Here is a 23,911-nt window from a genome sequence, read left to right on the forward strand (position 1 = left end):
CACCTGTGTGTCCCTATCAGTAATGTTGATAGCGCTGGCACACATGCAGTGCCAGTGATTTGTTAAGAGTGCACTCCCTCATTTGCATGCAGGCGTAGCCCCATGCCAATGAGGGAATCACTTTGCCTCTGTGCTTACTCCCTATTACAAACTCAGATGCAGAGGCAACCGGGCCGTTAGAAGGGGCACTGCCAGTGCACCACAAAAATCTGGTACATTGTAAGTGCGCAAGATGGAGGGCAGTCCTCTGGCAGGGCAAAGGGGGTTCTATGGACCCCTACAGACATCCCCCTGCACACAGGTGCTGTTACTCACTGCACCCACCTGAAGGGCTATCTTTGTTCACTCTTTAACCCCTACCGCGCTACCGCGTTTTCCCCGCTGTGCGCGGAAATTTAAAAAATGGCTTGTTTATGACATAGCCAGCTCGTCATCCGCGTAGCGCAGGTAACGCCCATGACGAGCTGGCTTTGTCATTAGCGCTGAAGGGGTTAAAGTGCAGGTGGCTGCTGCAGGTACTGAGAAACAAGGAGAGACATTTTTTCTGCAGCTCCAGTTTTCATTGAATGCTCTGCCTTCCGGGCAGCCACGAGTTTGCGGCTGCCCTGTGCATTCAAGATAATAGAACGCACTGTCCAAATCTGTGCCAGGTGCTCATAATCGGGACAATGGTTGGACGATATCCATTTACGTTTCTGTACATGATTTTGAACACACAAAATAGTGCCTATGCATATGCTGTATGCCAGTAAATCCAGCAGAATGGAACAGGCCACAGACAGCATTAGAGAGGAGGAATATAAGTAGGTGAGTACCCCCTTACAGAGAATTCAGGAAGCTGTGTGGATAGTTCACTCCAAGGACAATCCTGAGTAGGTGCAGCAGAGTAGGAATAATCATGGAAAGCTACAATTTGTGCTAATTTCCGTGACTTTTTCTGGTGATTTTTGCTAATTCCCAAAATTTTGAAATGTACAAAAGTTTTAAACGTAAATCCAAGATGGGTAGATATCCATCTTCTAAAATGTGGTGTCCTATTCACAAAGGTTTTGCTGTGACTTACTCTTGTATTTTTGTGCTGCCCCGGTTTACTTCTGAACTCCAGGAGTAAGTCAAGGGTGTTTCTTGCATCCTCCTGGGTACCAGAACTATTAGAAGAGCAAGTTGCACTTACCTTTAGCAAAATCTTTGGGAATCAGGCCAGTGGTTTGTGAAATTACAAATGACTTCATTTTTCCCTCTTTCGTGTTTTATTTAAACAGGAATTCTTCATTGGCCTATTTTCTCCAGTTTCAGTGTTGTTCATCATGTTTACTTTACCTATTTCAGCATATTTTAACTGCTCAAGACGTGTTTGTGCCATTAGCATTGCATGTGATGGTTTTTTAAGTACATTGAGTGCATTTTCAGGTGTTTATAAAGAATACCGGAAACAAAATTATGGTGGGACACAATATCATGTCAAGAATATCAAGGACAAAATTATTGTGGAGGTAAGTTTCTGTAGATAACTAAAGTTTTACCATACATAACTGCACATAAATGTACCTTGAATGTATATATCTTCAAGGTAAATCGATGTGGTGATAAGAATAGTATATCTATACTTAGCTATATGCACTCACTTTTTCTATATTTTTGTCCTGATATTTTTGACAGAATAAACACAATATACTTGTTCTCTACATTCTGTCAGTGATCCCAATTTCTGGTAAATGACACGTTTATATCCAGTAAATATAGGAGTATGGCTGATGGCTGGACGAGTACAAAAATGCCCTACTGCATTGTATTATATTCCATTACAACCGGAAACCCTTCTGTATATATACTGCTTTTGCATTTAGGGAAAACACTAGGATGGGTGAAGAAAAAAAAACAGAGAAAGCAAATGTAAAATGAATGTTGGAAATTCTAATTTACAGAAGGAAATGCTTGGGAAGTGTCTGAACATCGTTACTTGAGGAGGAATGCACTTTCTTTTCTATACTTAAACACTGTTTTGTGAACCTCTCTACACTAATTGGTGCATGTGCATCAGAGCATGTTGTAAACAAGAGGTGCAGGTGCTAAAATGTGCCTTTAAAGGCACCTGAACATTTCCATCACTAGCTGCACCCTCTTCCCCAGTTGGTGCCACCCATTTCCACTATTGGTGCTTTTCACTACCTACATGAACTCCACCCAATTCTGGGTGGTGTACTTGATCTAAATTGCAATATGCATGTGAAGCAATAAAGTCCATCGTCCTCAAGAGAGGTTTGGAGGTAGGGGTCACGCCCCTCAAACACATTTTGAAGCAAATGGCACATTTTACAGCACATTTTTAACTTATGTTTGCCGGAAAGCCACGGGGTCAGTTAGAGCACTCTGAAAGGGACACTTGAGAAGTATTCCAGTACTTTTATGATAAAAAAGTAAATCAGAACAGAGGAATTTAACTGCTCAATACGTGGTTGTGCTATTAGCATTGCATGTGATGGTTTTTTAAGTACATTGAGTGCATTTTCTTGTGTTTATACAGAATACCGGAATCAAAATTATGGTGGGACACAATATCGTGTCAAGAATATCAAGGACAACATTATATTATATTATATTGAGATATTTTACGAGATTTTGTAGAGCACACATATCCTCACACTGCAAATGAGTTAAAATTTCGAAACAATATCATGAAAAAATGTGTGCACTGGGTACAGACCACACAGAGATGAGGACACTGAGATATTTTGCATCTTTTCATTTTAGCACTATAACAGTAGTAGCAGGGATATAGTAGCACAAGCCATATTAATATAGTTTTTGTTTCCTTCCACCATTGCTGAAGTATAATGCTACACTACAAATAGCCAACTCTAGTTGGAAAATGTATGCATCACAGAATGATAAAGATATAACATCGGGGTCAAAGATGGGATCGAAGTTGGCAACCTAATTGAATATTTAGAGTACTGTACCACGCCTGACATTTTACAGCTTGGAATTGTTATGGCATAACAGATATGCTTGTTACTATCAGGAACATCAACACAGTATGCATTACTTGTGGTTAGAGTAGGCGAGGACTCATCACGTGGTCGATTAACACAGATAGACAGACATTGTGTAAATTTATGGTACCTTCAGAACATACATATATTAAATCTTGGTTTCATGTATTTAATATTGAATGCATATATAAGTAATATTCTACACTTATAAGACGAACTCCAATGTGGTTGAGTGTATGGTATATTTCCTAAACCAAGATAGTGTCTACATAGTGAGAATCACATCCCAAATTTGAAGAAATGTTAACTAGAATGTAGTGCCCCTCTTTGAACTCTAACATATCAAGGTGCTGCCCCAAATAATCTGGTTTCCCACTGGCTGTTTATTGTCTGCTTGTGTCTCACTCAGTCTGAAGACTGAATTGTGCTATGATCCTCTCTGGAAAATCTTCTTTGTTGTATCACCTGACTTTTTCAGTGAAAATGATTGTTGTTGGAAGGTCACCATCTTTGTTTGTAAAGTCTTGAACATTTCTTACAAAAGCAGTATTGTTTAAATACTGATTCTACTTAACTAAATTAGATTTTTATCTGCGGCGTGACAATGCCCCATTCCTTCTAAATACTTTGCACCATGTACTTGATTTGGTTTTCTATAGACAGCATTCGGTGTTATTGAAGGTAGTTACGAGATTTTGTAGAGCACACATATCCTCACACTGCAAATGAGTTAACATTTCGACTAACATTTAATATTATATGTTGCAGATGAACCTGTTGTACTCACAATCACATAGAGCTTCAGAGTGTTACCCACCTCTACCTGGTATATCATCCACAGTACTGTAGATAGCTCAGTTCACTGAACTGTATAGTAAAGGTTGTTTGTTTATTCTCTTCAGGAAGTGAAAGCGTAAAACAAATCCTTAGGAGGTCCATGAGAGAGTGGCAATCTGTGGCATGTCAAGAAACAAACAAGGGCCTTGACCACTCAGAAAGGCTGAGCCAATAACAAGCAAACCATCACAAATGCCAGTACTGAGCTCTATTTGGGAATTTAATTTGGAATTGGGGCCTATGTAAATATATCAATGGTCCCACTAAAGGTCAATTTCACAAATGTGTTTTATTTTCAAACCTTATTCTTCATTTACAATAAATATAATCAACAAAACATAACTCATCAATCGACAAAATACTACAATACAACACCTATTGTTTTATAAATCCACTACTTCACGTAAGACAACCCACACATTCAATGCTCTCTCACAGCCGTTCCACACTCAATACCGATTCAAAACCCACTTCACACATTCATCTAAAAACCCATGGGAGCAGCCCACTTGAATTTACAGTTATAAAGGAGGACTCCCCCCCCCCCCCGAGGGAAAACAAAGCGCACTCCGTCAACCAACACAAGGATTTTGAAACCAATTATAATGCACAAAATTATAATCAACACAGTTACACACAAAACTTTACATGCATTATACACAACCACTATATTGGAATGTGTTTGCTTGACTTAAGAGGGCGCAAGGTCGACGCATTTCGAGTGCTGTAATTGTCAGGGCTATCCTCAGGACCATCCAAATCTCTAAAACACAAAAATAAAACATACATACTCTTACTGCTCAGAATCATAAAATGTACCACCAAAGTGAGAACGCACCCAAACAATGCTGCAACTTCTTACCTTAATCAAAAAATATGAAGCTACTTTGACAATGCATCTGAAAGTAAATAATCAAAACAAACTTAAATGAAAATCCGACAGTCTTACGGCGCTCAATCTGTCAGAACAGCCCATTATTAAAACACATGGATGGATGCCCATGATCGAGCCAGAACTTACATGGTGGTGTAGGCCACATTCTTTAATCTGGCAATCAGGAGCTTCAAGTGCTGGGTGTGTTGCAGTTGATCTTATTCGTAAGTCTGCAGAGTCGGAACATTTTTCATATTACTGAACTCATCCGACAAAGTTATGTTTTCCTGAACTCGAGTGTGTAAACCTGCTGTACGTACCAGGTATGTCCAAGTTCGAACGACTAATGGCAAGGGGCGAATCAATCAATGATCCAGTTCCAGGTTATACCATCTCACAAAGACCTGAAAAAACAACCGGGAATCAAAGTTCAAGGAAGTTTCCACCCTAGGTTGCCTAACAGTCTGAATCCGAAGATGACAGTTCCTACAAAAGGGGGCCACACTGACACGACTCCCGCTCTTAGCAGTTTCAAGGAATTATTTGTGGCAAAGGTTGTTAGGAACATGTACCTGAAGGATACGAGGGAATCGCTATCCTGGCAGTATTGCGGTGTCTGTGGTCTGCAGGAAAACTTCCGCGGCGTCAAGTACCGCGAGACAATTCGATGCCTGCAGGTATTCTGGGAGGGGTGGTTTTTGCCGTGAACGCGTTGGCTTGGCAACTGGTCGGCCAATCCCAATTCCTATGGTTGGTGCGAGTGATAGCTAGAGTTCAACTGACACACACGCTGCCTTTAGTCGGAAGAATGATACCGAGGCGGGCGCAGCGAACGGGCGACATTGTCAAAAGAGACAGAGAGTTGTAGGAAACATAGTACATTGTCATAACAGCCGTCAATAAAAACTTTATTGCCGTCAGCTGAAATCACTAATGACTGCTTTTGCCAATGGCAGTGCAATAGTGACTCGTCAACACCCCTGGAGGTGTCATAGGGGGCAGTCCGATTTAGGGCGTGAGGGAGTGATTAAAACACATCAGGCGGGAGATCCGCCACCATTTCTATCAGATGACTAAGGATGGTATGTGAGCAGTGAATGCCCACTGTACTAGAATGTAATTAGGAATGGGCAACATGTGCGAACTAGCCATTGGGTGTTCAGTCAAAATCTTGTGGCCACAGGCGGTCATGTGTTTACCAAATGACAAGCATAACCTACTTCTAATGTAGTCCACTCTTCAGACAAATGCCAGCAACTGACATTCTACAGATTACAATTGAAAAATCTCCGAGATTTCATTCAATCCATTGACAGCAGTGTTAAATTTCATAATCAGCATTGCTTCATGCTGGGACAGTCGTAAGTCACTGTCACCGCCACTTGTATCAGTTTCAATTTTGGAAATTACAGTAAACTTTAAATCCACTTTAAATCACTGATTGCATGTTCCTTGGACTTCCAATGATTCACCAAGGGGGCATTTTCCACATTCCTCTTGATCCTTGATTTGTGCTGTGTGACTCTCTGACGGATCTCCTGACTTGTTTTGCCTACATACAATTGGACAGAGAATGCCATACACGACCCCCTTAGATTTACAACTAGTGAAGGTTTCGTGCTTCCAATGTACTCCCTCGTGGCAGAACACTGACCCTTCCACTGTTTGGTCGCAGTAGGTACATGACCCACATTTATGATGGCCTAACATGGGTGTAAGTCCTATATAGCTCCTTAGCGTGGTCTTTGATGGTTTAGGTAGGTCTGCCCGAACGATGTAATTTGCAATGCTTTTTTTTTTCTTGAAGGCAAATAGCGGAGCCTGTGACAGCGACTTGTCCAGATTTTTTAACAGATGCCAGTTTTGGTTGATAATTCTTTGAATTTGATTGGATTTAGGGCAAAAGGTGCACACACACATACGTGTCTGTCCAGCCGTGGTTTTCCTCTTTTTTCAAGGAGGGTTTCACGTGGAATCCACCACGCATGTTTCATGGCGTTTTTCAACAGTTTTTTAGGATACCCTCTTTCCATTAGACGATCCACTAACGAATTCGCATGTATCACATATTCGTCCTTGAAAGAGCAATTACGCCTGATTCTTAGAAATTGCCCGAAGGGTAGATTTTGTTTTAAGCTCCTCGGTTGGTTGCTGCTGAAGTGAAGCACCTTATTTCTATCTGTCGGTTTCCTAAAGAGAGTGGTAACCAGTTTGCCTTCAGAAGAATATACTTCCACACCTAAAAAGGTGATGCGCTGACGGGAAGAATTTAAACTGAAGTTAATATCCTCTGTCCTGGTATTCAACCAGCTGTGAAAGTCATTCAGCTGCTCTTGGGTACCCGACCACACCAGGAAGACATCATCAATATAGTGCATCCAATTGGAGATGCACTCATGAAACGAATTGTTGTTGTAGATGTATTTTTCTTTGTATAGCCCCATATATAATACGGATAATTCCGGTGCAAATGGACAGCCCATGGCTACTCCTTTTATTTGGAAGAAGAAGTCACTTACAAAGCTAAAATAATTGTGTTGCAGGGCAAATTTAGGTAATTGATAATGAAGTTTGTAGTTTGTTTTGATTATTTACTTTCAGTTGCATTGTCAAAGTAGCTTCATATTCTTGATTAAGGTAAGAAGTTGCAGCATCGTTTGGGTGCGTTTTCACTTTGGTGGTACATTTTATGATTCTGAGCAGTAAGAGTATGTATGTTTTTTTTTGTGGTTCATAGATTTTGATGGTCCTGAGGAGAGCCCCGACAATTACAGGACTCAAACTGCATCGACCTTGTGCCCTCTTTAGTCAAGCAAACACATTCCAATATAGTGGTTGTGTATAATGCACGTAAAGCTTTGTGTGTAACTGTGTTGATTGTAATTTTGTGCATTATAATCGGTTTCAAAATCCTTGTGTTGGTTGACGGAGTGCGCTTTTTTTTCCCTCGGGGTGGGGGGGGAGCCCTCTTTTATAACTGTAAATTGAAGTGGGCTGCTCCCATGGGTTTTTGGATGAATGTGTGAAGTGGGTTAAGAATCGGTATTGAGTGTGGAATGGCTGTGAGAGAGCACTGAATGTGTGGGTTGTCTTACGTGAAGTAGTGGATTTATAAAACAATAGGTGTTCTATTGTTGTATTTTGTCAATTGGTGAGTTATGTTTGCTGATTGTATTTATTGTAAATGAAGAATAAGGTTTGAAAATAAAACACATTTGTGAAATTGACCTTTCGTGGGACCATTGATATACTTATATTGGCCCCAATTCCAAATTCAATTTCCAAATAGAGCTCAGTACTGGCATTTGTGATGGTTTACTCTGAGGCATGTGTCTTTCAAAATTAATTCCCCCCCCCATGTTCTTGGGAGTGCTTTTTTGTCTCCTTGGTGAACTAGGTGGGTGAGACAGAGCAGCTTCAAAATTCAGACATCCCCCACAATTGAATTGAGAGTCTGACAGCTATTAGTTGGCATTATGCAATCTGACAAAATTTCTGGTTTGCCATATAACACAATATTGCTTTATAGCCATGTTTAAACATGTAAGTGTTGCTGAGCCATGGGTGTTTTCTTTATTTCAATTGTTTATTTTCAAGATATCATTTATACATTTAACACTAAAGAAGGGATTAAACTGGTTCATGGTAGCATATTGTTTACCTGGTGCCCTATCTTGTTATACACTTGTGTATATTCCGCAGACTTTTCTCTCATAATTTTCACCGAAGAGGATTTGTAATTTTTGTTAATCAATAAAAGGTATTTTCATTGCAAAATCTGTCTGCTTATTGCTTTGTGTTTGGCACAGAGGATGGGAAAGATAGTTGCGCCTTTTATGCGATCAGTTTTTTATTGCTTGCCTATCTATTTTAGATTTACAGGTTTTTTGCTGTACAGCTATTGTTCACATACTCTGGGCCTGATTACGGCAATTTGTAGAAGCGGACCGTGGACCACCAGACTGGTGTGCCACCCTCTGTATTACAAGTACGGAGTATGGAACACCACTGGACCATTGCAACCACCGGGTATTCCTGATCCCGTGGCGGTGGCGCAGCCGTCTGAGGCAGCAGTTTGCTGGAGTGCTGGCGCAGCACCGCCAAGCATATTATAAGTTGCCTCAGTGCAACCCTTTCCATGGCGGTGAGCCAGCCATGGAAAGGGTGGCAGTGAGGCAATGCAGGGGGTCCTTACAAGGCCCCCTGTAGACTCTGTGCAGGAGGCATATGGTGTGCCCCCTGTATGTTTGCACCCACAGTTCCTGCATGGGAAGAAATGCATGACATGGTGCATTTCTTCCTGTTCAGGAACCTGCTTTCGGCACTCCGACAGCGCAGCCTTTCTATGGCTCTCCTTTGATCCTAGAAAGGCACCCCCACTGTGGGACAACCACAGGAGACACTGCCCACCAGGATTAAACTTGTAATCCGGCATCCGGTCTGACTATGGGTTTGGTGGTCCTCCCGCGGAGTAATGCCATGGCACTCTGCGGGAGAACTGCCAAACTTGTAATTAGGTCTTCTGTATTTACAATTTGTTTGTGTTTCGTGTTTTTTGTTATTACTTCTGAATAATTGCCCAGAAATATTTTTATTTTTGAAGTCACATATAATTGCTGGCCTGCAAGAATTCAAAACTCAGCCATTAATTATTCATACACACGATCACTCCTTTATTCGTACAACCATACATTTACATACCCCACTAACAATTGACTTATTCTCACACTCACCCCATCACACACCCACACTCACAAAATCACCAATCAATGAAACCAATATATATTTGAAAATAACCAGCCTTTTGGCTTTGCCAAGGTTCGTTTCAAGTTAAATAAAGGAGCCTATTTAGGTCTGCCCATAAATCTACTGCCCTATCTGTGAAGACTCAAGAACTGAACCACGCGTCCATTACTTAATCTTCAGCTCATGGATCATTTAATACTGTTGCTGGGAAGCCTCAGATGCTGCTTTAAAACATGAGTTGACTTTTAGGTCTTGTGCATTACACATAAGGCCTTTCGAGGCAGAGACTTGTTGTTCGTCCATCAAAGATGCCACTTACCTGCCTGTCAAGAACTATATGGTCATAAATTGTACAGTTCTAAAGAAAGTGCTAAAACTTGTAGGTGCTTGGAAGGTAGGAAATCTTTTTCAACGTCACCACCTACATTTAGAATCATCTTCCACTTCACTCGAGACACAGCTGAACAAAGCTCACCCTAGACAAGAGCGCATTTAGGAAACGCTTAAAGAACTGGGGCTGCATTGTACATGCAACATATTATGATGAATGCACTGCGAACGCATGTGAAAAATTGAGAGGCTGCTTTAAAGCCGCTCCGTGTTTTCACAGTGACTTTGAAGGGAGATTAGACATCCTCTTTCAGGTGGGTACAGGCAGTGACTGCACCGCCTATAAGGGGATGTCTAGGGAGTCCATAGGACCTCCATTCCACCCTCCAGAGGGCAGCTCTCAGAGGGCGCAGTGACAGGTCAAGCTAGCTGTAAGATCGAACCTGTGATATGGCAACAAGAACGCTATCAGGTTCTGGCATATGCAGATGATGTGGCCATAGTAAGTCGGAATCCTGATACTGCTATGCCAGAAATTGAGTTGCTGGCATCACAATTTGGAGCCGTCTCTGGCTATAAGCTTAACGGTGCCAACACTCAAATACTTTGCGTAAACATAACATCATGCACGGATCGAAGGGTGGTACAGAAAGTGATTTATTTAGGGATTAAGTTGCGGGCTTGTTTAAATGCACTTGTTGAGGCCAACTGGTCATCACTAGTAAAGGATGTAAAAAGGCAATTGGACAGATTGAATGCCTACATTTATCTATAGTAGGGCGATGTAATGTTCTTAAAATGACCGTCCTACCAAAAATCTTGTATTTTCTGAGAGTCGTCCCACTTGAGATTTCTCGGGCTAATCTTGCGCGGCTACAGTCTCTATGTTCTCAATTTCTGTGGGCACAGGGAAAACCGCGGAGGGCCCTGCGATTTATGACTTTATCATATGAACAAGGTGGGTGGGCAGTTCTTAATTTCACTCTTTATTATTTTGTTTGTATGCTACAACGTATGAATATTTTATTAACAGGGACAGAACTGTGTAATGTAGCAGAATCTCCCTCTATTTTTCAAATGTTATTGAGTAGTGAAGCCAATAATCGTTTATTCAATAATATAGACATGAACTATTACAAGAGGACCCGGTTTAAGGTGCTGATAGCAGCTTTTAAGGTATGGAGAACCGTTAAACGATCCTACAATATGGGGAAGATAACTGGGTATACTCCCTTAACTGCTTCTGCACTTCTCCCGTCAATATTTTGGGATCGAGCAGTAGATCAGTGGCGAATCAAAGGGCTTCAAAGAATTGGAGACTTTTATTGTAATGGGGACTTGAGGTCTTTTGAAATGTTAGTGGAGAAGTTCCAAATCCGCCGCTGTGAATTTTTTTAATATCTGCAAATACGTGATTATTTGTATAAACATCACTGGAATATAGATAAAAACCCGGTCATCGAAGCGGTGGGCAAGAACTCCCGTATAGGTCATTGGTATTTGTTATTATTGAATACTAGGGGCAATGACTTAGATATACATAGTTTAAAATGGGATAGCCGGCTTGGCCGGGCTAGGACCCGAATTGAAACTTCGATTGACATGGCTGGAAGGTTATTTTTGGCTGCTAATTTACGCAGACAATATTATAAGACAATCTTTAATTTATATTATACCCCAGTTAAAATGCTTAAACGGGGAGGCACTAACGATGATGTTTTCGCAGTCGGTCTGATGAAGCTGATATACTACATATTTTTTATTCATGTATGCACTTAAACAGTTTGTTTGGGCTTGTTGGGAAATTTTTGGAGGAGATATTGGGTGGAACGGTACGATTAACTAATGCTCATGTGTTAATGGGGTTAGATGAGGAAACTGATAGAGACTCAGCTACGTTTAAACACAAATATTTGATATTCTTGGCTACGGCTGTAATAAGGTTATGTATTACCTCAATGTGGCTACAGAAGGATCCCCCGTCTTTTGAAAAACAGAACAAATATGGCAAGGCCTGGATAGCAAATAGCAGACTGCAGCCACTGCATGGCTAAAATGTAGGAGATGCCCAGAAGAAAGAAAAGAGGGAGAATACAGAAAATAGATGGATTTCTTTTTAGAGCTCATTATTAAGGAAGCCACATGAAAGCAATATGTCAGAGTTATTGCTTCATACAGTGAAGCACTATATTTGAAAAAGTCAGTTCATATGGACTTAGGCACTAATCCCCATTATTTACATCAGCTTCTAGATCCAGAGGAGAACTACCACTATGATATTTGCAGTCATATTATAATGCCAAATGCCATATTATAGATTTGTTTGGCTTGAGTCGGCCTTTAAAGTGCAACGGTGCCTATTTATGCATATAGCGCTCTTTTTTATTTTATTGAGCAGAAAGAATATGAATAATAAAAGCTGGATAATGATAATTCTGATACAATCGAGTAGACTTCATACTACATAAGATACAAGACAGGGACCCACCCTTCAAGAAAGATAATGACTAGAGTAGATGTAGATTGCTCTTTATGACGTTACATAAAAAAGAAAAAAAGGTCAAAATCTATCGCCTTGATCCCACCCGGCAAAAATAATCAAATGTTTCCATTTATCTCCTGTGCCATCCTCCGTCCATTCTCTATAATCATAAGTAGACTCCATCATAGCAGCCCTACAAGTCCTTCTCTGGTTGTTCCACAAAACTCCAAACTCGTATAAACCTTTTAGTTGCACCAACCCTTTTAGCATAGGCCTCATCAAATTTCCTGGAACGGATCATTTTATTATGCCAGTCTAGATTTGTAGGGACTCTATCTGTCTTACAGTTCAGAAAAGATTTGGCAGCAAGAAACCTCATTGGTGGAGAATTGTTTTCTTTGTAAGGCTCTAGAGAGTATCTGTTCTTTTGATGCACATAGCTCTCTTTGTGATTGTAAACTCCCATTTCACATTTTTTGTGCAGATATGCATATTGGAGGTATCATGGCTCATTCAGAGGGAGGAAAGCAAGACTCATGTCCCTCTGAGGTGCACCGGGGTAACTCTGATAATAAAGTTTACATTAATGTTCCTGACCTGAACACGGAGCTTTAATTTAGTCCAGAGGGCAATCGTGTTTACACTGATCAAAGGTCTGAACTGCCAGCATTCCTTTTTTGGTTGTCTGTGGAGTAGGCCTCAGAGTCTCGCAGAGAGAGCAAATCATTTCCCTTTTATTAGTAATATGCATGAATTTTACAGTGTGTGACAAGGCCTGTTGTGTGCTACAACAATAAGCTTATGTGTTAGGCACAACGACATCTAGAGATAAGGGACAAAGCTCCATATGTATCAACACATTTCCCCATAGACACAGAATGGGCAAAACCCTTTGATACATCCGGCCCAAACTGTCTGTAGCCATAAAAAAAACGATGGAGCCATTTCAAAGGAACATATAGGTAATACAGAACTCTGTAGACACTTTGAGATGCAATATTCAGTCAGTTACAAACAGCAGGGGAAATATGAAAGGCGTGTTAATATGCAATGAACAGGGCTATTTGTCAGGTGAAAAGCAAAGCAGTATACATTATAGCAACTAGCATGTATTTTCCTACCTTTCATGAAAACATTTTACAGTGGTCCATTTATGATAGAAGAGGGGCTTTTGACGCCTTACGTACATTGTTGTGTGTGCTAAGCACCTAGTCAGAGACCCAAAGATAATCGTTTTAAATCTTGTCAGGGTTGACTCAGCCTTTAATTGAATGAATAAGTACCAATGATGTAGCTAATGCTAACATTTGTTGATATAGTGCCTAGAACTATGTGGTTTATCCAGCATGCCATATAAATAATAATTATTGAGTTGTACTTACAAATTAGAGCGAGAAAATAGCTGTTGGAAACTTTCAAAACCGGAACCTGACGCAGCTTGCTGTGCCTGGAAAGAGAATTAATTTCGAGTTAGAAAGGAATGGAAATAACTTGTCTTGACGTTTTGAGTAGCCTTGAAATAGAGATGGGTGTGGATAAAAATGCCATAATCTTTTCTTTCCTGTACCTTTCAGCAATCAATATTTACTTTTGATGAGCCTACTCCGATTATATTCGAATATCAAAAGATGATGCAGGCTATCCAGACATGAAAAGTTACTGCAACAGTTTGATTTCATCAAGCGAGGTCCTGGCATCAAGTTTTACAATCAGAATCTCCCAGATGGTTTGACAGTGAAAGGAGCTAACCCATAATATGCATTTTCCTAAAACTGCTCTTTTTACACAATCCATAAAAACAAGTCCATTTATTCTTGACACGGTTAAAAAAAAAAGCCAGCATTTCCATCTAGGGAGCAGCTATGCAAACGCCTCTCAATTTTTACAATCACATGTATGCTAGTATCAGGTACATCTTAGCAACTATTACACTGAATAAAGTCTTACAATGGAACTCCTGGATGGAGGGAGGCCTCCTCTATAGGTTTTTGTTATAAAGTTTTAATGACATAAAGTTGTATCTTGAGTTTACCACTAAATGAATTGTGTAAATCTCTTAACTGCAAAGCCTTATTGATAGAAGGATTACTAAATACGATTATGTTTAATCTAGAAAATCCTTCACTAATAAAACACATTCACCTAGATTCATCAAAGTCCCGTTTTGCGAGTCTGTAATAGCGATTCATATGGAATCGCTATTAAGGACTTGCAAAACGGGATTCATGTAGGAATTGCAAAAAATATTGCGATTCCTACATCTTCCTTATTTGCGATTAGCAAATTGCTAATCGCAAATAAGGAATAACTCCCCATTCATTCCTATGGGCCGGAATGAATGGGGAGTTATTCCTTATTTGCGATTAGCAATTTGCTAATCGCAAATAAGGATGCGATTTCAAGGGTGCCAGGTGTGTCTAAAGGACACCCTGTAGCACCCCTGAAAAGCAAATGTAGCCAGATGTTGCGCACACACATGTCCAAAGGACATGTGTGTGTGTAACATACCACTCAGAAAAATGAATTTTCGCTATTTACCACGAAGTCTGACTTCGTGGTAAATAGCGGCCAGAAATAGCAAATTCGCTATTAGAAAATGGTTAATGAATTGCATTTAAGGAATCTCAAATAGAGATTCCTTAAATGCAATTCCTCGCAAATATGCGATTTCGCAATTAGCGATTTTTGCATTTGGGATGATGAATCCCAAATGCAAAAATTGCGCTCACTAAGGGCCAGATTCGCAGAATCTGGCCCTTTGCGAGCCGAATTTTCTTTCATGAATCTACCTGATTATTTCTGCCAACTGGAATCAAATAAAGGTATCTTGTGTCTGCCATTTTCTGCAACCTCAAGATGCAAACTGTACAGAGACTCATTTATGTGGTTGAGGTAGATCATGCACAGCAACAACTGGACGTTTATAAAGTTGTGGGTCCAGGTCTTCAACTACTTTTGATTTATAAAACATCTTCTGCACATTTTACTAGCCACATGCCAGCCCCCACAAGCTAAAACTAAAAGATGATGGAGATTTGTTCAACATGTTGCAGGCAATGTCTATATGTTTTTGCTACGCCGTCTCGTTGAGATTATATTGTCAGAAATCAATGAAAGAATAACACTTATGACAAACTCTTGCCCATTACTTACTGCTCACATGAATCCTAAATTATCTATTTTGTCTTGATAACATGGATCACTACACAAAACACAAGATCACAAACGTCCTGGTTATTTTCGATGCATCATTCTCGAATAATGCAAAATCAAACAGAAGTTAAAAAGTGATGATTTGCTAAAAGAAATAACAAGCTCTTGATAAAGAGCAGTTTCAATTCAGGCGTTACAGAGTTGATATTGCCAGACCTGATGTGCACAACAGAAAAATAACTTTCAGAAGTATTACTGAGATGAATACATGGAGGAAGGTATGTCGCAAACCATCTAATTCACCCTTGTTTATTGATTTTCACTGTCTGGTCCCTGATTTTGTGTTTAGCAGTTTGGTTCATTTTCTTCTGGATTCCACTCTTGGTCAGCTCGGCTGTTTTCTTCTTTCTGATATAAATAGGAGTTTGGTGCTTTCCTGATTACTCCAATGTTATCTTTAATTAACTACAATATAGTCTTTGTGCTTTTTCCTGCAAACTGGCACCATCTTAAGGAGACACTTTTCACTTATGCTATTTTGTGCAAGGTAGCATTTTGTCACCTTTTTCTCATGCAATTTAGAAGGGTGCTGAACAGACTTTTTCAATGTCCAGTCCTTGACATGTTTATGGTGCCTAGTTATTTTGTCTTAATTTTAGAATTGCATTGTCGCATCAGCTCCCTTTCTATATTTTTGGAAACTGCATAACTTTCAATCCACATTCACTGTTATTAAGTCAGTTTATTGGTTGTTCGGAAATATTTATAACAATCCTCGGCTCACTCAATGGTTCTGACAGTCCTGCCAAGTACCACGCTTCAGGCGTTCTACTAAGACATTTCAGTGTGGTAATCCGCATTACCACACTGAAATGCATTGTCACGCATATCTGTTGCTACTAGTGTCTCAGGTGTCACTAAAAGCGGCAAGTGTGGCAGCACGCAGCCACTGTCGTGCACTGTGCCCACTTTGCTCCCGCAGGCTTGGGGCTCGCACTGTGAGGTAAGGCAGTGCTGGCAGGCTCACAACTCACTCAACTGTACTAGTGATTCAAATGTATCTCAATCGATTATTGTGATCATTCCCCCGTGGGTAGGCGTGGCTCTGACTGACAGCCTGATGTCATGATCCAATGTCTAGACTGCTGGGCCCAGTCAAGTTGTTTGCTACATGCTGGCGCCGCGGGAAGTCTCAACCTGCTGCTGGAGCGGGCAGCTTTGAGGAAGGTGCACCTCCGGGCTGGCCAGTTTGCTGGTGGCACCGCAAATTGAATAATGGCACTATTCGCAAAGCTGCTGCAGTCTCCTCACACCGACCCAGATCACCGCCGTGCCTTTAGCTCAACTGTTAATTTACCTCCCCGCCGAAATTATTGCAACCAACTTGATCATTTCTAAATAATAAAGCAATTGTAGGCACATTCAGACTTCACCTGCCGAGCTGCCGAGCGACAAGGGTATTGGAAGATCTGTCACTGCTGACCCTCCAGCCATGTGCCCAACTTAGGATTTACCTATCAAACAACGTGAGTAGTTTAATTGAAATTTCTCAGTGTCCCACAAACTACCGTGCTGGGTGGTCATGGTGGAGATCCAGTTGGCTTTTTCACGTGACCCCCAGAGCGAAGGAGTTTTCACTCAGGGCTTTATTTTTTTGATGCTATTCAGCCAGTGTTCCAAACACACTGGGACTTGTCTCCCAGGGCGTGCTTTCTTTTGCAGTTTTTTGTAGGGCACGTACTTGAACCTATGGTATTGGAGCGCTTTACTTGCGCTACAAGGACACATTAATTTGTTGGTTGAGCACGTGGAAATTAACTGATTTGCCCAGAATTACAGGATTTTGAGCCGGCATCGCCGAGACTCAAACCTGTGTTCCCAGTGCCAAAGTCAGCAGCCATTGATCATTTTTCCATGACCAGCACCACCATGTTCTGCATTGTGGACACAAGAGAAACCACAGCAGTTTCGCATTACCTTCTTAGGTAATGCCATGCCAGATTGCAGCAGCTGATGCCCTACCCCCCTCCCGCAAGGCTTCTATGAAAATGGAGCAACTGTAGATACAGCATCAAAACACAGAGGTACCCAACGTCTGAATGAGGAGGGGCGAGACTGCGGGGTGAAGGGGGTTGCTGAGAGGCAGGTAGACAGTTTATATAGCCATCAGTTTTCGGTGAGTCTCCCATTACTTGCCACCTCTCTAAATGACAGTGTTCTGCTGTTTGGAGTACTCCTCTAATTGCACCATAGGCAAGCAATCACCAGTCAGTTCCACAGAGCTCCTCACATTCCACTTCAGGATACAAGGGCACTAGGTTGGTGCCTTTCTATTTCTGGTACTTTGCAGCAGTTAACATCTTAGAGTTTCTAGTTGCTCAGATGGGTGTAATTTCTGATATTTATATGTTTCCCTTGACTTCATTGCTTGATCTTGCTCGCGAGAAAGTGTCACTCACAGTAGTTTAAATGTCACTCATAATTATACTGAAATTATGAAAATGTCACACATAGCAATCTGAAACCTTGGCAGCTATGTTCTGATAAATAGGTTCTGATAATCTCTTCTGGTGTCCTTTATGCAAATTCCTTAAAGTATTTTAAGCAAGAAAATGTTTGCAACCTCAATGAAATCCATGTTAGTAATGTATAAGTGACTGTTTGCTGCACAGATAAATTCCCCACAGTGCCGCATCAGGACTTAATACATCTCTAGGCCGAATATTTTATTCTCCTGAGATACAAAAAATCAAAATCCATCTATTTCATTCTGCATTATTCATGTTTGATTACTTACAAATATTTATCCTCAGGCTCTGTTCCAGAGAGATGCACCCATTATCAAATATTTTGTGAATGCCTGCACTGGATTGTGTCATCTGTGTGTTATTTAATGATAGGTAATTATTTCATCATACATTTATTGGTTTTAATTTAAGTTCACCATGAAACAACTTGTAAACCAGAGAGTTCCCTTTAAATCCGGTTCTCTGCTGACCAGTTAGATCAGGTGTATCTGTCAAGCAGCAAAATCCTGTGCTGTTTTTAGGGTATGCACGTGAATATTAATTGGGAATATTTTCATAAAATTAACTTCAGTGGAAATTCTATCTATATTTGTTTAATATTCTGAAAACCATACTTGCTTTTTCTTTTCAGAGGCTTGATGAAATGCATTCTAATTTTATTCTAAGGGACTTGAACTCTTGTGTGTCTAAAAAGTTTAGGTAGCTCATAACTAAGAACTCAGACCCGTGTTGAGTACAATAATAGACACAAATTATGGTATTTGATTACTTCTTTATTACCCGGGGCTTCAACCATGGACCTGGAGTGTTTATGAGCAGATGTCTGCAGAAACAAAGCTCCTTAAGTGTCTTTAATACATTCTTAATTGCTATTGCTAACATACCCGTAATAACTGGGCTGTCTGCCTAAAGAAATATTGGAATCAAGCTGAATAGTTTTAGCTTATCAGTTGTTGGCAGCCAACTGTAGCTTACTGTAGTGGAATTTCTAGAGTCATCAACATCATGTAGTCATCGTTGCTACTCTGCCAGGCTTAATTTGTGACAGGCAAAGCTGTGGCGTTAGGTTGGGCTAGGATATGATGCCACGTCAATGCAAATATATCTTGACAACTGGTCAGTGTCACCTTTGCTACTCTTGATCTCCACTAGGTTTGCATTTATTGCAATGATCTTTGCAACCAGCAAAGTATATTTAAAACAGAAATAAATGTTAATGTTTATAATGAATTATTTTGTAACGTCTAAATGCAGTGTTATACAAATGTAAAAAGTTAGGAAAGTACATTACTAGTTCTATGAGAAACTCCTTCCTGTCATTTTCTGCATTCTTAAGATGAACATGCGAGGGAATTCTAAGGCTGTGCTTGCCAATCATCTCACTTAAATAGACACTGTTGGACTTAGCCCTTTTGGCTAAAGTTCCCTAAACTTTTTGCCTTCCCCCTAGACCTTTTTTCTGCTTTGGTGTTGTCAACTTAGATGCTTTGGGCACTTTGCCACTGCTGATCAGTGTCAAAGTGCAAGTGCTCCCTGTGTAAAGTGTAATGGTAATTGGTTGTCCATGTTTGGTATGTTTGCCTTACTAGTAAAGTCCCTAGTAAAGTGCACTATGTGTGCCAGGGCTTGTAATGCAAATGCTACTAGTAGGCCTGCATCACTAATTGTGCCACCCACATAAGTAGCCATAAAGAGAGAACTCAGGCCTGCCATGGCAGTGCCTGCGCGCAGTTTGTTAAACTGCCATGTTGGTCTGACAAGTGCAACCACTTGCCAGGCCTTACCCTTCCCTTGGTATGCATATCGGATGCCCCTATGGTAGGTCCAAGGTAACCCTCTGGGCTGGGTGCAATGTATGTGAAAGGTAGGACATGTACTAAGGTGTGTACCATGTCCTGTCAATGAAATACTCTCCATTTCGTTTTTCACTGTTGCAAGGCCATCTTGCCCATTGGACAGAATGGGGAAGGCTGTGTAATATGTTTCCAGCCTAACTTCCCATGGATTTAAGATAGAGTGGTGAAGTTGAGTGTGCGTGAACCCACAATTTATTAACACATCTTTTTGTGAAGGTGGTTTTTTTCATTGTGTGCTTAGAAATCACTCTTTTAGAAGTGACTGATTTTTGTATTCTAACATTTCTGTGTGTCTCTGCCTAGTTGCGGATTGACTGTCTGGATTTGAATGTGATAGGCTCTGGGGAATGTCTTGACCCAGGGGAGGAGGTGAGACAGCAACAGGCTGACCTTCATCTGGAGTGTAGGGGGGAGGAGTAGCCCCTGGAGGTGAAGAGGCCTGCGCTGCTTCCGTAAACCAATGGTTCCATCTCCTGCTGAGTGATTAAGGATCCAGACCCCCACTATCAAGGGAAGAAGGTGTCACTGGCAGGGAGACACCCAAAACTGGTTTGGACAGGGGTCAGTGCCCCCCTGTACACAAAGACTTCAAAGACATTTAGGGGTATAACTATGAGAGCTGAAACCCCTGAACGTTGAAATGGAACTGATCTAGACTGAAAAGGATTGAAACTACTTTGTGGTCAAGTGGAACATCTGCCAAGGAAGAAACAGGTGAAGAGACTGAAGGAAAGGACTGACCTTTGCTGTGTGTTCTGGGGCTGGTCTGCAGTTTGCTGATTTAACCAAGGGGAGGCTAAGAGACTTTGCTGTGTGCTGTGTCCCCCTGCTTGAAAGGACTTTGCTGGTTGCTGTGTCCTGAAGTAACTTGTCCCAAGGGCCCTAGGAGAGCTGGCATCCTGTTTTGGACACTCAGGAACATAAAAGTTTCCAAGGGTGCCTCAGCGATGCTGTGTGCGTGTGCTTTTTGCAGCCTGAGACCCTTGTAAGAATTGCCCTGTGATACCGAGCACCTGGAGTCCAAGTGAGTCTCAGCGACGCTCTGAGTGTGTGCATCTGTGCAGCTTGAGACCTTCGTGAGGATTGTCCTGTGATCGTGTGCACCCAGAGTCCAAGTGAGTTTCAGCGATGCTGTGTGTGTGTGTGTGCTTTGTGCAGCCTGAGACCTTCATGAGGATTGCCCTGTGATCGTGTGCACCCAGAGTCCAAGTGAGTTTCAGCGATGCTGTGTGTGTGTGCTTTGTGCAGCCTGAGACCTTCGTGAGGATTGCCCTGTGATCGTGTGTACCCGGAGCTCAAGGGAGTCTTAGCGACCCTTTGAGCATTTGCTCTGTTGCAGACCTTAGTGAGAAATTGCCCCATCACTGGGTGTCTCGGAGCAGTCGTGTTCTCTGAGTGGATCGATAGCGTGACCAGAAGTGCTGCGATCGTCATTACCATCAGCCCAGACTGGCATCCCCAGAGGAGCTGTGAGATTTCACCGCCGCCGGCCCGAGCCTGCCTTTGCCAATGAGAGACCTCAAACCATCACGTCTAGGGTCAGTGTTCCACTGCCCATGATCAACGAAGTTGCATCGGAAGCCTAAACTTGAAATTAAGGACTGATTATTCTCATTGTAAAGCTTGTGATGAATAATCCCTAACCAGCAAATTAATATGTGATTCTCTCAGCCCTTTCTGCTGCTCTCTAGCTCTTCCTCAGGTACGCATCATGATGTCACGGAACAATGTCTGTCGAATGACACCGCTTATCAAGTCAATTAAGTAAGCATATAGTGGATGGCAGTGTTCTTAACTGAAGTCCTAGAAGGAGTTTTATAAACCCTTTCAGGGTATTAACATTTAAATTCAGGTTAAAAGTCATAATCAGTGAGAGAAATCCCTTCTTTGCCATCAACATTATACATCCTCTTCTTCAGCTTGGGACACGTATCTCAGATGACAGACACTTATCTCATGAAAATTCCCCTTCCAGTTTTCATCAGTGCTATATGAGGGAGATCACAAAGCAGATAAAGTAGAGAAATAGTTGTGTAACATTTTTGAACTTTGTAGCCAGGCGGCTGAGAGCAGGGACAACCAAGCAAATCTGATGGCCATTATTTATTCGTTTGATTAGCCTTCTACATTGATCATACAGTGGCAAGCCTGCAAATATTGTCTTTGAGCTATTATTGTGCTGAAGTGCAATTTACAGGCACAGTGCATGGATGATATCTACAGTGGCGTAACGAAACTTGAGGGGGCCCCCCTGCAAAGTACATGGAGGCCCCCCCACGCTCTGGACCCATTAAGAACTCTCAGGCCAGGGGCCAGCCACTCATGCATAGTGCTGGAGGGGGCCCTCTGGAGCTTGGGCCGCCCACACCAATGGGTGTGCGGGGGCTATTGTTATGTCACTTTTGAGAGGATAGGTGAATGAGTGGGTCTCGTAGCTCAGTGGACTAATGTGTCAACTGCAGGGGCTTGTGTTTGACCTCATAGTCTCAGATTCAAATCCCGGCAGTCCACTCAGACTTTAATCCTTCTGGGGTCGATAAAATGAATGCAAAACAACAGTTGATTGACAGAATGCAGAACAATGTCATACATTCACCCCAGTACAGAGATCTGGGCCTAAATCCATCGTTTGTTTGCACTCCACACCACCCCAGTTCAGACATCATACATTCACCCCAGTACAGAGATCTGGGTCGATAAAATGAATACCATTGAGTTGGGTAACAATAAACATCTTTTATTCAATGCCAAGATACCCTTGTGCATGAGCGTGTGCTTTACAAACACATACGTTATGTGAGAGGATAAGTAAGTGAGAGGATAGATACATGGGCGGATGAAAGGATGACGGAGTAAAGGAAAATTTTAGAGGATGGATGACCGAGTAAATGGAAATCTGAGGAAGGGTGGATGGATAAAATGGCCAATGGATGGAATGGTGAACGATTGAAAGTTTGATAAAATAATGAATGGATGACAGAATGTAAAGGTGAAATGATTGATAGCAGAAGGTGGATAGGAGGGTGAAAGGATAAATAAATAGATGCTCGGATGGAAGAGACAGAGGAGCCCTTCTAGGGTGTTTTGGCCTCACTTGCTTGATGCCATCAGAGCTTTGGTTCGAAGTAGTAGGATATTCTAGTTTTCTGGCTAATCCGTTACACACAGGCATATCTCTCACACTGCATTCAACCAGCCCCTCCTCTTCCCATGCATTCAGACAGACATGCCTCTCACCCTGCATTAACACAGTCACACACTCCCCCTGAACTCACATGACTCACCCTCTACTTAAGCGAGCACGCCTCTCACTTTGCATTCACGTGGGCACACCACTCACCCAGTACTCACACAGGGACACCACTCACCCTGCACACACATTTGGCCACTCACCCAGTACTCACACAGGCACACCACTCACCCTGCACACACATTTGACATCACTCACTCTCTGCTCACATAGGCACTCCTCTCAATCTGCACTCACATGGGTAGACCACTACTCACTCACAGAGGCACATCCCTCCTTGTGCACCCACATGGGAACATCCTCCTCCGTGCACTCACCAAAGTTTATCTCTCATCAAGCATTTACAAGGGCTCAAATATCCCCCTGCATTCTCCTTGGCACCCATGCATTTACAAGAGCTCAGATCTCACCATGCACTGTCACAAACTCACCTTTCACCATGCACTATCATAGGTATGCCTCTCACCCTTCATTCACACAGACTCCTCTCTCACATAGACATACCACTCACCCTGCATGAACATCAGCTCATGTCTCAACCAGCACTCACAGAGGAACACCCTGCATTCACAAGGTCTTAAGTGCATTCACAGAGGCCCCCCTTTCACACTGCATTCACACGGCTCAGCTGTCACTCTTCACTCACATAGGCTCAAAGTTCACTCGGCACTCGGATAGTTACATCATGCACCCTCCGCTCAGACGGGCTCACCTCTCACACTGGAGTTACAACTTAAGCTCTCACTGTACACTCACAGCGCCACATATCTCAATCTGTACTCGCAATCGCACCTCTCACACTGCATTCACAGTCACATCTCTCACACTGCATTCACAGCCACATCTCTCACAGCCTCCACTC

The 23,911-nt window shown here is 41.9% G+C and overlaps 1 long non-coding RNA gene across 1 annotated transcript in view; it reads right to left on the bottom strand.

The window, feature by feature from the left end:
- Positions 1–13,708, bottom strand: part of LOC144827453 (uncharacterized) — a 1,218,604-nt gene extending 1,204,896 nt beyond the window's left edge. The window contains exon 1 of the long non-coding RNA XR_013610193.1: positions 13,645–13,708. This is a non-coding gene — a long non-coding RNA (uncharacterized LOC144827453). The remainder of the gene's footprint in view (positions 1–13,644) is intronic.
- Between the last annotated feature and the right edge of the window lie 10,203 nt (positions 13,709–23,911).

This window comes from Lissotriton helveticus, chromosome 4_1 (assembly GCF_964261635.1).
Source record: "Lissotriton helveticus chromosome 4_1, aLisHel1.1, whole genome shotgun sequence".
NCBI classification, from domain to species: domain Eukaryota; kingdom Metazoa; phylum Chordata; class Amphibia; order Caudata; family Salamandridae; genus Lissotriton; species Lissotriton helveticus.